Below are 16,583 nucleotides of genomic sequence, written 5' to 3' on the forward strand. Positions count from 1 at the left end.
GTTTAGTAGTACGTGTACCACTGTACATATAGTTGTTTAATCACTTGTCGTATTCAAACAAATTTCTATAGATTGTAATGTGTGTACAACTACGGCATAAATGCCCTTGACCAGATGGGTTAAGTACGTCGTTAAAGAACCATTGTTAAGTGTTTATTTGCACTGCATCGTAAATTTTCAGTCTTTGGAATTTTTTTGGGTCCGGTGTGCGAATTAATTTCATTACAATACGTGTGTTAATGTCATGTAAACACAGAATAAAATAAATATTTAAGTGAAGCTCCCATACAACAAACGTGATTTTTTTTGCTGTTTTTTGCGGAATGGTACGGAACCTATTGTGCGCGAGTCCGACTCGCACTTGGCCGGTTTTTTCTCCTTAGCTACATCTTCTTGAGATGTCGGCAATGTGGTTGTAAATCTTTCTTTATTAACAAACGTTCGGGCGATTAAATTTTGATAAATTATTCTACGAGTACGTTCTAGGTATGTAATGTAAATACAAACAAAATATTTTTATATTTACTGAGCTTTTCGATGAAGTATCATAATTATACGTCATTCAACTTTTAGTAATAAAACGGATCAGCATATATTCTTGGCTGGAATAGAATTAGTGTTAGGTACCTAGGTCCTAGGTATATTAAGTTGAAAATTTGAAGTATAATGCAATAGGTTTATTTGTGAATAATTAATTTCGAAAACTACTATCGATTTCGATGCCATTTATAATAAAGGGTAAGGCTAAGAATGAACCTTTTCCAGTCTTTTCCAATCACACAGAAAACACATTTGTTTTAAGGGTCTCCGGCAAGCTCGGTTCTCCATACAAACGTAGTTCCGCTCTCATTTTAAAACGACTAGCTAGATTGCTCTCAAACTTTGTACTTACAATAGGATAAGGTATATCTATGTCTGTAATTAGTTTATGTAGCTTCAGATACAATCGTTAAAAAAGTACAGCGAATTTGTTTTTCACACAAAACTTGTTTTTGCTGTATTTCGTTGTTTTATAAACTGGAGCCATATAAACTAATTTCAGACCTAGATATACCTCATGTCAATGTATTTCCAAAGTTTTCTTACAATCCAACACGTAGTTTTAAAATGAGAGTAGAACTACGTTTGTATGGGAAGATGCAATTCGGCCGAGCTTGCCGGGGACTTAAATAAAGCATTCTTTATCCAGATCTAGTATTATTTAATGAAACAGAAACAGCAATGCGGATCCAATTTTAAGAAATAAATAATCATCATGTCTGTCAGCCATGTCTATCATGATTGTCATGAAATCTTATTAGTCAAATGTAAACAAACATCAATGAAAACACGGCAAGGCAAGACCAAAACAAAACCAACTACGCACCACGTCGTCGCGAGGTCAAGGTCGAGGGAACACGCACGTCTAGGTATCGTGTGGTATCTTCACCAGTGGCGTAACTAGGGGGGGGGGGGGGCAGAGGGGGCAAGTGCCCCAGGCGCCATCCAAGGGGGGGCGCAAATGGGCAAAAGGCAGCAGTAGGGAAACTTTTGTCAGTCGTCAGGGGACGCAAATTTGGTGTCTGCCCCGGGCGCCATATCCTCTAGCTACGCCCCTGATCGTCACAGGGCGGACACGCTATACATCAAACATTACTTGCTTTCTAAACGGCACGTCTGTACACGCGTCATGCGTCATTGTGTGAGTAAGTTGCTAAAAAATAGTACTGAGAGTACGCCAGAAGTCCGCCAGATTTCTGTCGCGGGGCGAGGTAATTCGAGTCGGGGCGGGGCGGTGCGTGGCCGTTCTTTATGATAATATATACTATTATTTATTCTGTGGTATCGTATAGAATAATCTGTCTTATGAATTACTTTACTTGGGTACAGGCCAATAGGGTAGTTGACACGTTGAATTTTATAACAAAATCTGGTTAAATAGATAAAAAATTAACAATGTATCACAATAAATTGGAAACTTAAAAAATATATGGGAATATTAAAAAAATAGAAGACAGTTAAAAAAAAAATCTTTTTAGCATAAAAATAATGGTCATTCGATTCCTTACATTACATTTTTTTTTAAATATTGTACAGCAACAACATACATAAACGCAACATTTCAACGACAAATCGAAATTTCCTTGTTTTCCATACATCGAAACCACTTCTAACTTCTAAGCAAAGTGACACAGTGACGTCACGATGTGTTGCCGTTTGCTCAGTAAAGTGGCGATTTTAGACTTTGAACATCATTTGTGATTTTTGTATTGCTTTAAGACAATAGGTCCAATACAGACATTTGATCCTCTAAACAAACCTGATTGATACCATTAAAAAAAAATTTCAACTACCCTATTCGAACGCACATTGATATCAAATATTAGGTCTAGACACGATATGGATTAGATATGACAGTGTCAAAAACGTTACTTTTGACACTGACATTAATTACATCACACGTTTAGGGGGTGGGAGGGGGTCAAGAAAATGTGACATGTTGTGACAAGAGAAGGGGGTCACAAACTTTGTGACGTCACTTTAACTTCACTTATTTCCAAACATTGTTCGGATGTTTTCAAAAAATCGTCAAATTCGTGTGACGATTTTTTGAAAACATCCGAACAATGTTTGGAAATAAGTGAAGTTAAAGTGACGTCACAAAGTTTGTGACCCCCTTCTCTTGTCACAACATGTCACATTTTCTTGACCCCTATGGACCCATAATGGATGACCATATGACGTATCTTAAAGTTGGAATCGGGCCGTTAACCGACGTAACACGAGTCAAAAACCTCAACTTACGCAAAATGTTTAATCAGTAACGTCAACGAAGTGAAGTAGCGTAAAAATTGTCGATTAGATACGAACGTTACACATACCAATGGCCAATATATATACGCCAGAGATAAAACCTTATGCTCAAATAATAAGTCTCAGTTTTGTATGATTAGTATTAGTATTAGTTTTTTGCGTTGGCTGTTTTTTTTTATATCTTTACTACGCAATTACGATTATTGTGACGTAGGTAGAAACTTTTAATGTATTTAATATATTTGACATAACTATAGCAGGAAATTGTTGTCAAAGGTTTCCAGTAGTTGCAATATAATCTACTTTAGGACCGTCCCGATAATTATGAAAACAAGAAAAATGGTATAATCAAAAAAGTCAAAAGCATTTATTTGTATTGCCATTCAGCGAGGGAATGCTGCCAGCATCTTTGGCACAATGCCGCGGGGGCCTTATTTAGATGTTTTTTAATTAAGAGTAGTTTTGTTTTTTAATTTTTATTATTAATAAGTTGTTATTTTTGTACTTGCTTCTGTCAATTTTTTTTTATTTTTTTTTTCAAATTCATTTTATAAATTATGATTTTATTTGTTCAACATAGGTAAGGTACATAAGTACAGGTCTCACATAATCATTGTATCACTATGTTGTGCCGTAAGGCGTACAATTTTCCATTTATGGACTGTGGCTGCATGCTGAGCACAGTTAACATTACTTATCTAAATCATCTAACAAAAATTCACTTACAACAGCAACAGAAATGCATCATCTGTGAAAATTTCAACTGTCTAGCTATCACGGCTCATGAGATACAGCCTGGTGACAGACAGACAGACAGAGGAGTCCGTTTTTACCCAATTGGGTGCGGAACCCTAAAATGCTTTATTAGGTACATTCAAAAATTCTGCTCGCTCTAACTAGTACCAGACATAGATATTATGTACATATTTATGTTTATCAGTACGGTTTTTACTCACTATTCTTTAGTCGCTTTTGGCGACATGTTTCGGATTGCAGTGCACGACGTACAACCGCCGCGGACACTCGTGCCTGAGGATGGATTCCCAAAGAATCCGAAACATGTCGCCAAAAGCGACTAAAAATAATAGTGAGTAAAAACCGTACTGATAAATATTTTGAAATATGTCTCACGATAGTTTAAGTGCGTGTATTTGTTATTTATTATTATCAAAAAAACAAAAAAAACAAATATACGGTTAAAACATTTAGGTAGATCATAACTTCATAAGCCAGCAAAGTTTACACTAATAGGGTCATTGTTCTAGTTTCCGTCCATGCTCTAGTTTTCGTCCACTTGACGGATTAGCAAATAATATATTTCATTTTTAATTTGCTACTTGCGAAATATCATTTTTATGTACATAGATATATTGTTTAGACATTAAGGATTGCAATAAGTCCAAATTTGTGCAGCAATGTAGGTTTATATTCAAATTTCGTCAAGTGGACGAAAACTAGAGCTGGACGTAAACTAGCACAATGACCCTTTATCAACACTTTAAGGAGAATATGCATATCGACAAAGGACTATGATAGATTGATATCTAACCTGTTACTGATATCTAACGGCGGAAAGCGCCGAAATTTTAAAACGTAATAAATATAAGAGCCTCGGTAGAGAGTATCATTTCGTTCCATTTGGAGTTGAAACTCTAGGTCCATGGGGTCCCAGCGCGCATAAGTTGTTTGCAGAAATCGCGAAGCGTCTGGTTGACGTAACTGGTGACCGAAGAGCTGGCGGCTTTCTCGCACAACGTATCAGCATTGCGATACAGCGGGGAAATGCCGCCAGCATCCTTGGTACAATGCCTCAAGGGCCTATTTTAGATTTAAGCTAGTTATTAATTTCGTTTACGTAGTACCACTGTATATATCTTGTATGTAAATAAAAGCAGTGAGTACCTGTTATTGGTACCTATCACTTATTTGACACATGTTTTACATATAGTGATATTTATAGCCCCATTGTTGTATGGAAAACGCTGCAGACGTACTCGTATGCGCGCGAGAAAATAAATAAACATTGTACACATTATTAATGACTATTGTTATTTGTTATTAAAATGGCCGATATTTGTGCAGCAGGGGATCTTAGACTGATATACCTGGGTTAAACCACGTAGAAACAATGTTTTCACCTCAGCAGCTCGAACAAGCCAACTTTCGTCACTCCCTGGAGTGAGGAAAGTGCGACTTTCCTCACTCCAGGGAGTGAAACAATGTAGCTACTTAATTTAGTGAAGGCCATGAACTTCATACTTTTATTACATTTTTTTTATGGTACGGTACGGTACGGTACGGTACGGCACGGTACGGCACGGCACGGCACGGTACGGTACGGTACGGTACGGTACGGTACGGTACGGTACAATACGGTACGGTACGGTACGGTACGGTTCGATCCGGTCCGGTCCGGTCCGGTCCGGTCCGGTCCGTCCCGTCCCGTATCGTATCGTACATATTATAATATATATTTTTTTCTGTTTATTCTGTGTAATTCGAAATACATTTTAACCTTTAATATGGCCTCACTACTGAGGTGAAAAATTATGTGTGCAACACGAGAGCAAACTTATTTTACATCTCGTGTTTTTGAGTCCCTCGCTACGCTCAAGATTCTACCTTAGAATCTTTCGCTTTCTCGGGACTCAAAATAAACACTCGCAAGAAAAACCAACTTTCCTCTCTTGTTGCACAAATAACTATTTCCCCTCACTAGCTCGGAAAGTTGTCGTTTATCCTTCAATACAAGCGGGGAAAAACGCGTTTTATCCACTAGTGGGGAAAGTAATTTGACCTTGGATGGAGCGTGTTTAAGTAGCTTGACAGATAACAAAACGTAGAACGCTCATGATAATGGTTCGTTCGATATTAATTATCATTAAATAAATGGTTTGAGAATCTAATAAAAAAAATACCAAATTTAGCTTTATTTAATGATTTTAAGTCATAAACCTTAAAATTCCATAAGAAACGTTAGATTTTTTATAATGATGTTAAATATAATTCTGAACGCACAAGTTGAGTCGATGCAATTTCAAAACGCATCGTTGACATTTCATACGTCAGAACAGAAATGTCAACATTGTCAACAACATTTTTACTGTTCTTCTCACCGACTCACGTAAAAATCAGAATTTCTAGTGTTTTCTGTTATAATATCGTAAAAAAATTAGTGATTCCAGTGATGAAGATGATCTAACGCCTGTGGATGTTGCACTTTCCTCGCTATAGTGAGGGGAAAAGTTTTGTGTTACACACGGGTGCAAATGTATTTTACTTCTCGTGTGTTGAAACACTCGCTACGCTCAGGATTCTATTTTAGAACCACTCGCTTCGCTCGTGGTTCAACTATAGAATCCTTTCGCTTGCTCATGTTTCAATTCCACACTCGCGGGTAAAATACAACTTTGCACCCTTGTATAACAAATAACTATTTCACAACACCAGCTCGTAAAGGCTCTCTTTGTACTTCAAAAACTGATAAAAAAGTTGCATTTTATCCATATGTGTAAGAATGTCCGTATAATGTTTATTTATTTATATTTATTTATTTATTTAAAGTAATCGAATGCTTTTGAGCAGTTTGCTCATGATGGCTGATATAATTGACTTTTTAAAGTGATGATTTAAATGATAATATTCATATTTAATAACGTTCATCTGAATTTGTATTTTATAGTATTGTTTTATACAGTTAGTATTTTCCTAGCGTTGGAGTAGTGAAAAAATTTGTGTTTCGCTCGGGAGCAAAGTTTGTTTAATCCTCGTGCCTTGAAACACTCGCAACGCTCAAGATTCCTCTTTTAGAAGCACTCATCTGCTCAACTGCGCTTGTGGTTTCATTTTTAAATCTTTCGCTTGCTCGGATATCAATATTACTTATAGCACGAGGGATTAAACATCATCTTGCCCCCTTGTAATAAGTGTACTTTAGGTACTGAACGATATTAAGGTTAAATAGTATAGGAAGTTATGTTATAAATTGGCTTTGGATAATGTCTCGAGGCACGGAAGCGTACGAAAAGTCAGTTCAGAATCGGAGGCGTCAGCTAACTTTAGTCGTAAAACAGAAATAATTCCTATTGGCCTAATTTTACGTAGGCTCTATCTGCCCTAGTTTGTAGTTATCTGATCGATATGCATATATTATAGAAGATGGTACTTATAGTTCGTTCCTAATAGTTAACATGCGCGCCCCGTCCTGCTACATAAAGCGACTTCGACTTCGTTACATTGCGGTATGATCAAACTTTTGAATACAGTTTACTTTAGTAGGCGACAATGTAACTTAAATTGCATGCAAGTTCTTGCTAGTCTAAACCTCGCATAAGGCGTCCGATCCGAAATAAAAATATGGTGGGAATCTGAAAAATTTAAAACCTTGAGTTTATTTAATGTATTTTCATTCTTTCTTTCATTGACAACATTTAAAGTAATCTCGTAGATGCAACACTTACAAACAACAACAAAAAACTTTGTATTTTTTTTGCGTTTGTGACTTTAGATGCGAACGAAGGTGATGTCGAGAGGCGCGTAGTTTAAAAAGTTATATTATACCTACCTATGTAATGTATCTACTCGTCACTAATATCGCCTTAATTTAGGATTTATTTTATCGGATGCGGAAGCTTTGAAGACCCTTGAACGACCAACGAGAAGATCTGTCGTATGAAACAGTTATTTCAGATGTAGAGTATCTTAAAGATCAATACTTATGGTTACTCATACTTTGACGTAGAGCGAGGGATAAATCTAGATTAACTAACTTCAGTTTTATCCCACTAAAATAAAGTAGAAAATAGGTATGAACGCCTTGTTAGTGCCATATTCGGCTTAGACGGGTACGTCATAAACCAGAACAAATGAAAAGATTGTTTACGCACGTAACGTTCGCACGCGCATTACGTCATTTACGTCACGCATATCTGTTAGGATAAGTTCATATTCATACGCTTTGTAGTTGATCCTTGGAATATTTTATAAACGGACTTAAAAAAACTTACATACTGGCAAAGAGGATATAATAAGATAGAGCGGTACTGTCATAGTAAATTTTGTAACCACAGTAAATTCACTGCCATCTATCGACACACTTTAAAACTAAAAATGAAGATTTATAAAATACGATAAAATGTATTTAAATATGGATAAATGATTTTTTTTATTTAAATTAATTATTTTTATATGATTTCATCCATGTTCATTCACTGATATGCGTTAAAATTGTTAAATAACAAACGAAACCGTCAACGCCATCTATACGAGAGTAGGCCAAAGGTAGTGGCGCTATCTGATCGAGAATCAAATTTTCGTCATTTTCGAGGCACGTTTTTTCCTTAGACGGAACGGACGGACGGTTTTTTCATCTATTACGGAGTTATATATATCTATCTTTGATACTGGTAATGGTTCGGTCTGTATGTACCTTAGGTAAAACTAGTTTTTATTGAGACAGTCTTGCCATTTTAGTATTTGTTTTTGTAATCCCACGGGAAACCATTATCGCATTAAAACAAGATGAGTTTGTTTTTATTATTCATATATTTAACGGGTGTATTAGCAGTGTGGAGAGACGCGAATCAAGAAATCGAATGAAAAGTCCGGATTGTGAGAAAATAAAATAAAAGCATTTTTGAAGCAAAAAACTACTTATTAATAAAAATATAAAATGTTCAGCAAATCCAAAAAATATATAGATTTGGGAAAAACGATGATCACATATTATAAGTTATTTAAATTGTTAATATTTTTTGTGAGAAGCGCTGGTGGCCTAGCGGTAAGAGCGTGCGACTTTCAATCCGTTTGAAAATGAGTTTTTCGGAACTTATTATGTACGAAATATAATTTGATATTTACCAGCCGCTTTTCGGTGAAGGAAAACATCGTGAGGAAACCGGACTAATCCCAACAAGGCCTAGTTTCCCCTCTGGGTTGGAAGGTCAGATGGCAGTCACTTTCGTAAAAAGTAGTGCCTACGTCAATTCTTAGGATCAGTTGTCAAGCGGAGCCCAGGCTTGAGCCGTGGCAAAATGCCGGAATAACGCGAGGAAGATGATGAATATTTTTTGTGAGCTTTCGAAAGGGGTCACACGGGTACCATTTCAATTTAATTTCAACACAGTAAAACATTTAAAAGAGGTCGCCAAATACATTCTTCAAACGACAAAGATGCCTGGAATCACTTTCCGTTTACGGTAATGATTGTGCGACTTTGTCCCATCGGAGTACCTACCACAAGCTTAATAAGTCGCCATAATTAAAAACAAGATTCATCCGGAGTTGACTACAGAAATCCAGAACTGGCTAGACTTTTTCCAGAATCTGTGTGTCAATCGCTTGCCGAGAGTTCATCTCAGTTTATAGTTATTTGTTATACAAGGGTGCAAAGTTGTATTTTACCCGCGAGTGTGGAATTGAAATACGAGCAAGCGAAAGGATTCTATAGTTGAACCACGAGCGAAGCGAGTGGTTCTAAAATAGAATCTAAAGCGTAGCGAGTGTTTCAACACACGAGAAGTAAAATACATTTGCACCCGTGTGTAACACAAAACTTTTCACCTCACTATAGCGAGGAAGTGCAACATCCACAGGCGTTAGATCATCTTCATCACTGGAATCACTCATTTTTTTAAGATATTATAACAAAAAAGTCTGGAAATTCTGTATTTTTACGCGAGAAGTTTCTAAGTAAAAATTTTGTTGACAATGTTGACATTTCTGACGTATGAAATGTCATTGATGCGTTTTGAAATTGCATCGACTCAACTTGTGCGTTCCGAATTATATTTAACATCATTATTAAAAATCAAACGTTTCTTATGGAACTTTAAGGTTTATGACATAAAATCATTAAATAAAGCTAAATTTGGTATATTTTATTAGATTCTCAAACAATTTGTTTAATGATAATTAATATCGAACGAACCATTATTATGAGCGTTTTACGTTTTGTTATCTGTCAAGCTACTTAAACACGCTCCATCCAAGGTCAAGTTACTTTCCCCACTAGTGGATAAAATGCGTTTTTCCCCGCTTGTTTTAAAGGATAAAAGACAACTTTCCGAGCTAGTGAGGGGAAAAATATTATCTCTATTATACATAATAGTAAAGGATCTTGAACTTACCTTTACACCTACCGAGCTACCGAAAAATTAAACTGGTAAAACGAATGTCGGTTTAAGAATCAAAAAAAAGTCATTCACGTATTTTTTCCAAAATTGAACCACGAGCGTACTAAGTAGTTCGACAAGTGTAATTTTTGCGAAGGCTACCGAGTGAAATACAACTGTAAAACATTACAAATCAAATGTAAACGCTTTTAAAATATGTACCCAAAATCAACATTCAAAAATCAATTTTACCAGCCAACATGAAGAAACAACTTAAAATTTGCATCTTTTTGCCACTCTTGTGATTTAAATGCAACTTTCTCATCCATTTTTAAAAATTAAAGAAAGAAAGAAAAAAAAGAAAGAAAATAGCTTTATTTTGCATGAAATATGGTACAAAAGGTGGTCAGACAATATTATACATAAGTATCACATATTTCACCAGCATCTGGCATGCAAAAAACTAAACTTACAACTAAAGCTAAGTTTAAACAATCATAGTCAAGGCCTATATTATAATTATCATGCACATACCTCACTCAAAAGATGTCATGTATTCCTCAACGGAATAGAAGGTTTTTTGTACGAGCCATGCTTTTAGTTTTACTTTAAACATTTTCAAAGGCAACTGCTTGATGTCATTATCCAGTCTATTATAAATTTTTATGCTCATACAAAAAGTGTTTCTGCTATACAAAGCTGTTCGTTTGCAAGGTATTGCTAGCCTATCAGGGTACCTTGTATTAAAATTACATACATTTTGAAACGTCTTGAAAAGTTCTGGGTTCATTTTAACAAACATACATATTTCGTATATGTACATACAAGGTACTGTCATTAGCTTAAGATCTTTGTACAATGGTCTGAATGGTCTAAAGAAAGCCTTTACAAGTTAGTATGGTGAAAAATACATTTGTTATTCTTAAATTTATCAATTTAAAGTATGTACAACTTTACGGGGTGGTGTAATAAAAAATTTCTTTTTTTTTCTTACATTTATCAATATAAATCTCACATCACACATCTTACATTTATCAATATAATGGCGAAGTGAAGTTTTTGGATTTTTTGTGTACTTACATAAAACCGTTCAGTATTTTGCTCATTATACCTATACAATGTCCATACTGGTTCAATGTGGTGTGGTGGTCCAATGTACTGGTTTGTCCGTAGCGATAACTCGCTAACCGAAGTGAGCAAGTGTCCAGTCAATGACAACAATAATGAGATACAATTGGTTGATTAATGTCGTAATTATTGGGACGGACAATAGTAATTAGTCAGTCGGAACCGGACTTTAGCTTTCGGTCAGTAACTCTTGCTTTGCAATTATAATGAGAGCTTGTCTGTGAGAAACTAGCGAAGAAAAATAAATATACGAATAGTGTCCAATACAATTAGCCTCATGCATGAAGTTTATATTTGAACGAAATATGTTTTATTCGGATGTTTGTTACCGTTATATCATATTACAAATGCATTTCCCTTTTTAAATTACCATTTAATTGCTTAAAATTATAAATAAAAAGTACAAAAATTTGCCCGCGAAAAGCTAGTGAGCGAAACGCTCGAAACGCCACGTGACGTCACGCGTTCGACAGATTAGTGTCATTAGTAGCAAACGTCAGTTGGGACGCCCAACGTGTGACGTCATCACGCTCTGTCGAATTCGCGCCAAAAATTATGAGCGTTTCAAACGCCCAAAAATTTTCAACATTTTAAATATTTTTTAATAAATTAATGTTAAGGTTTACAAAAGTATTTTTATCATTTCCGGTGTTCCAACGATATAAATTATGAATCCAAAAATAAAAATAAATTCATGCATGGAGCTAATTGCTTATACTTGCGTAATTTTTTGCGGCAATGATTTTTTAACTCTTCATATCTATTTACTCAATGAGTGTATTGCTTATTAGGTATTTATATTCTCTGCATTTTACGCTTGGCAACTGGCAAGGCCAAAACATTTGGTTGAGGTTTTAGCATTCTATACAGAGTAACACGAACCTAACCTCCGCTATGCAATTAAAGTTAAGCTCTCATTGAAATTTGACATGAGCATTCAAGTAACATAATGCTTGCATGTACCTATATAGGTACTTGTATAGGTGCCATATCGCAAATAATTAATTAGTAACATAATTATGTTGTCATTATTAGCGAAATAGGTTTCCTAGCCTTTAACTTTTGTAATTATGTCCACAAGAAAGGCGTGAATATAATTGCAGGCTACGCTGCAGGCCATTATTAGGTACAGTCAGCTGCAGAGAAAAGGCTTAGGCGTACTTGCATACAAAGTTCTGTAAATTTGTATGGACGTGGGGTACCTTTTCTCTGCAGCTGACTGTACATATATAGCGGGCCACGGGCTGTTACAATTAGCTCCCCTTTACCCAATAATATGATCCATATATTATTTTCTGTCAAGTAAGTGTAATCTCAAATATCCACCGTCCTTGTTTTGTAATTAGAGAACTGGAAGACCTTTCGCTCTTAATTTAAACACCCTTAATTATATTATTCAGCGATATATGTACCTACCTACCTAAGTGGAAATTTTTGTGCAGATCAAAATATGTTCGGAACGAAAATAACCGCCGGCAAGTGATATTAAAAGCTGGTAAACAGATAACCTGGACTGTTTATTTATCCTGTTGCTGTGAGCTTAACATGTTATGTAGGCTACCATGGCATGCTTTGGATAATATAATATTTTTAAGATTTGATGTGTTTAAATAAGTATCGCCGAGTTTGTAACAGGCTAACAGCGGTATTTTCTCGACAAGAGAAGCAAAGTAAATTGATGCAGTTTGAGTTGTTTTCGTTTGTTGACTGGTGGAATTTAATTCACATTCACATCATTCATCCACATTCTCCTACGGTGTTATAAAACCGTTTTTGTTTTGTTTTTTATGTATGTATGTATATGTATGTATAAACTCTTTATTGTACAAAGACATAGAACACAAATATGGCACAGAAATAGGCAGTACAAAGGCGAACTTATCCCTTTAAGGGATTTCTTCCAGTTAACCTTTGAGTAGATGAGAATTGATGAAGAACGGTAGACAAATATAGCATTGCGTACAATAGACGTTTTAATAGGCGTTTTATATGGGCTGATTGACAATATATCGAAAAATCATAAAAAATTTGGGGTTAGATTTTTTAGTTTTCGGCTTATCTAGGTTGTGATATTTTGAATAATAAATAATTATAAAAATTACAGCGAATTTTTTCATAAAAAAATTGTTTTTGCTCTAGTTCGTTTGTTTTATAAACTAGAGCTATATAAACTAATTATAATTACAGACATAGATATACCTCATGTCATATAATAGTGTTCTAGGATTTGATTTGTAATGTTTTACAATTAGTGTTTTCCTTCGTTGGTGTGGTGAAACATTTTTGTGTTTCGGTAGCAAAGTTTGTTTATCTCTCGTGCCTTGAAACCCTCGCATCCATAGACATATTACTTCGTAAAGACCGGCCTTACGAGCACTACGAATTTGACCGATACATTGGAGTCAAAATCGCATTTAGTTACACCAGCGCGCTTAGTCGTGTTGTATATGGTCCATTGTATTGGCCCCATTCGTAGTGCTCGTAGGGCCGGTCTTTACGAAGTAAAAAATTTTGGAATCTTAGGCTTGCTCAGGTATCAATTTTAGCATTAAGAGCTATGCTATGAGGATAAACAAATGGTGGTTATTGATGTCCATCGGTTACTTATTGGCACTAAACATTTGGCGATATTCAGGTTTCACAATTTGTTAAGATTTACACAAACCTAGCCACCGCCATACAATAATTGAACTTACACTTTCTTAAAATCACACAGCTGATTCGTGAGCAACTGAGCATCAAATACACTGACAGCCCGATTCGAACAATGCTTATATTAGAAGTTACGGCGGCACGATACCGATCTGTCAGTGTCTAGTACCTACGTCATTAAATCAGTGTTGGGACTAAATAAACAATTAGATTAACACAGAGTTCCTACGACTATTTGATCTACGGATTACCGTATTTGTTCCTTCCAAATTGTCTAGAATGTAAATATTTTATCTCGAGTGGGAGGGACAATAAGAAAATAGACAAATGGTTTATACTTATTTGCTTGGCATCTAGCATCTACTACTAACGACCTATGACCTATTTGGGATGAGTCAGCCCAAATCTCGCCCACGTCATATTCTTAACAATATATCTTCGTGTATTAGGTATTTAGTAAATGTCAGGCGTTGAATATCTGTGTGTAGTTTTCATATAAAGTTAGGTTAGACTTCGGTATATGTTTTAAGCACCACACCCGCTCATAAAGACTCTCTTTATTCTTTAGAAACTGATGAGGAAGTTGCATTTTATCAACAAAAGTAATTTGACTTGATGTAAATTTTGTGTTTTTCCGCATGTTGGCTGGTAGTTAGAATTGACTTTTAAGTGATAATTTTTAATGATAAATATTTAATATAGCTCTCATTCATTTGGATAGTAAAGCATTTATTTACATACAAGATATATACAGTGGTACTACGTAAACAAATTAATAACTAGCTTAAATCTAAAATAGGCCCTTGAGGCATTGTACCAAGGATGCTGGCGGCATTTCCCCGCTATATCGCAATGCTGATACGTTGTGCGAGAAAGCCGCCAGCTCTTCGGTCACCAGTTACGTCAACCAGACGCTTCGGACCTAGAGTTTCAACTCCAAATGGAACGAAATGATACTCTCTACCGAGGCTTTTATATTTATTACGTTTTAAGATTTCGGCGCTTTCCGCCGCTCCGCCCGCATTTGGATTAGATTTGTAATATTTTACAGCTAGCATTTTCCTCGCGCTGAACCGAGTGAAACACAAAATTGTGTGGTCAAAAATTTTGTGTTTCACTCGGTAGCAAAGTTTGATTAACCTTTTTCTTGAAGTCCTGGCACGCTCAAGATTCACCTTTTTGAACTTCGAATATTGCATGGGGTAGGTGGTACTTCGAGCGTCTTTCACTTGCTCGGGATTCTCGGGAATCAACCTAAGCACGAGAGGTTAGACAACAACTTTGCCCCCTTGTAGTTAAAACGAATAACTATGAAACGGAGCCTACCCAAGTATCCACTAAACCCACACCGGCGTTTCCCACAATATGCCGTTTGGGGGACGCGTCCTGGGATCGCGGATATTCTACCACGACGCCCCCCCCTCCCGAAGTAGATATATACCTACTCATCTCATCATTAAATAGGATACGGAGTAAAGAAAAGAGCGTACTCCCATCTTAAATGCCGGCAACGGACTTGCAACCCCTCTGGTGTTGCAGGTGCCCATGGTATAATTGTTTACCATCAGGCGAATTTGTCTGTTCGTTTGCCTCCTATATCCTATATCATGAATTACGGAACCCTAAAAACTGCCTAAAATCTATGCCTTTACTAAATAGTCTAAATACATATGATCGGTCTTTAAACCCAGTCGTAATATGCCGCGATATTGACGATATCTAGAAATAAACAAAAGCCCCGTATAGTTTACTTTAACACTACAAATAGTAACGAATATCTGTTGCTACTCAATCGGCCCGTGTCATTATAAATGTAAATATATTCATAATTGGCTGTAATCATCGCGCCACAACGCGACTTTTATGGACAATGTCATTGGCAAAAGGGTCATTTTCGCCTGTCATAATATATGTCAGCTGTTACTATGTCTGGTGCGTTCGGTCATCCGGTCGTACAAGGCGATGGAAGGACAAACAGACGAGTTTATTGTATAATAATTGTTGTATAATTGACGCTCCTTGTTTGTCTATGTATATTATAGGTAAAATACTTCAATCGGCATAAGACTCCTTCTGTTTATTGATACCTAAGCAAACCTCTAGGTACTTCCACATTCTAGTCAAAGATATCACTTATAAAGAAAATTTTCACCACACCAGTTCATAAAGGCTCTCTTTAATCTTCAAAAACTGATGAGAAAGTTTCATTTTATCTTTAAGTGTTCCCGGCAAGCTCGGTTCTCTATACAAACGTAGTTCCGCTCTCATTTTAAAACGACTAGCTAGATTGCTCTGAAACTTTGCACTTACAATAGGATAAAGTATATTTTTAATACAGTTGCTCAAAAAGTGCTACTTTTCGTGGCTGTTTAGAATGCGGAAAGTTGGTTTTCGCGAACTAGTGCTTTTTACTTTTCCAATTTTTTTAAATTTTACTTGCAATTCATGACTACTTATTGATGAGTGTTAATATTAGTTTCATTTAAACGTCGTAATCAACATAAAAACCTTAATGTAAGAATACGAAAAATATGCATATTTCATATTTTATTACTTACCTCTTCATCATTATAAGTATTATAACACGTTTATTTTTTAATGTTGAAAAACCGTTCTTAATAAGTTGTCTGAATGGAACGGAATGCCTGTCAAAGAAGAGGCGTATTTTCTTACTGCAAGAATGTTTTAAGTTTCCAAAGACAACATTCGATATTGTTTTTATAAATATACGATACACAAATAATCATAAATAACGATATTTAGGCAATAATAGTACAATGTTTTAATATTTACAATTGTTTCTGTCTTATAGAACATGCATTTGAAAAAGATATCATAGTTAAAAAAATACAGCGAATTTAAGTTTTTCATACAAAACTTGTTTTTGCTCTATTTCGT

This window comes from Cydia strobilella, chromosome 14, assembly GCF_947568885.1.
Source record: "Cydia strobilella chromosome 14, ilCydStro3.1, whole genome shotgun sequence".
Lineage (NCBI taxonomy): Eukaryota > Metazoa > Arthropoda > Insecta > Lepidoptera > Tortricidae > Cydia > Cydia strobilella.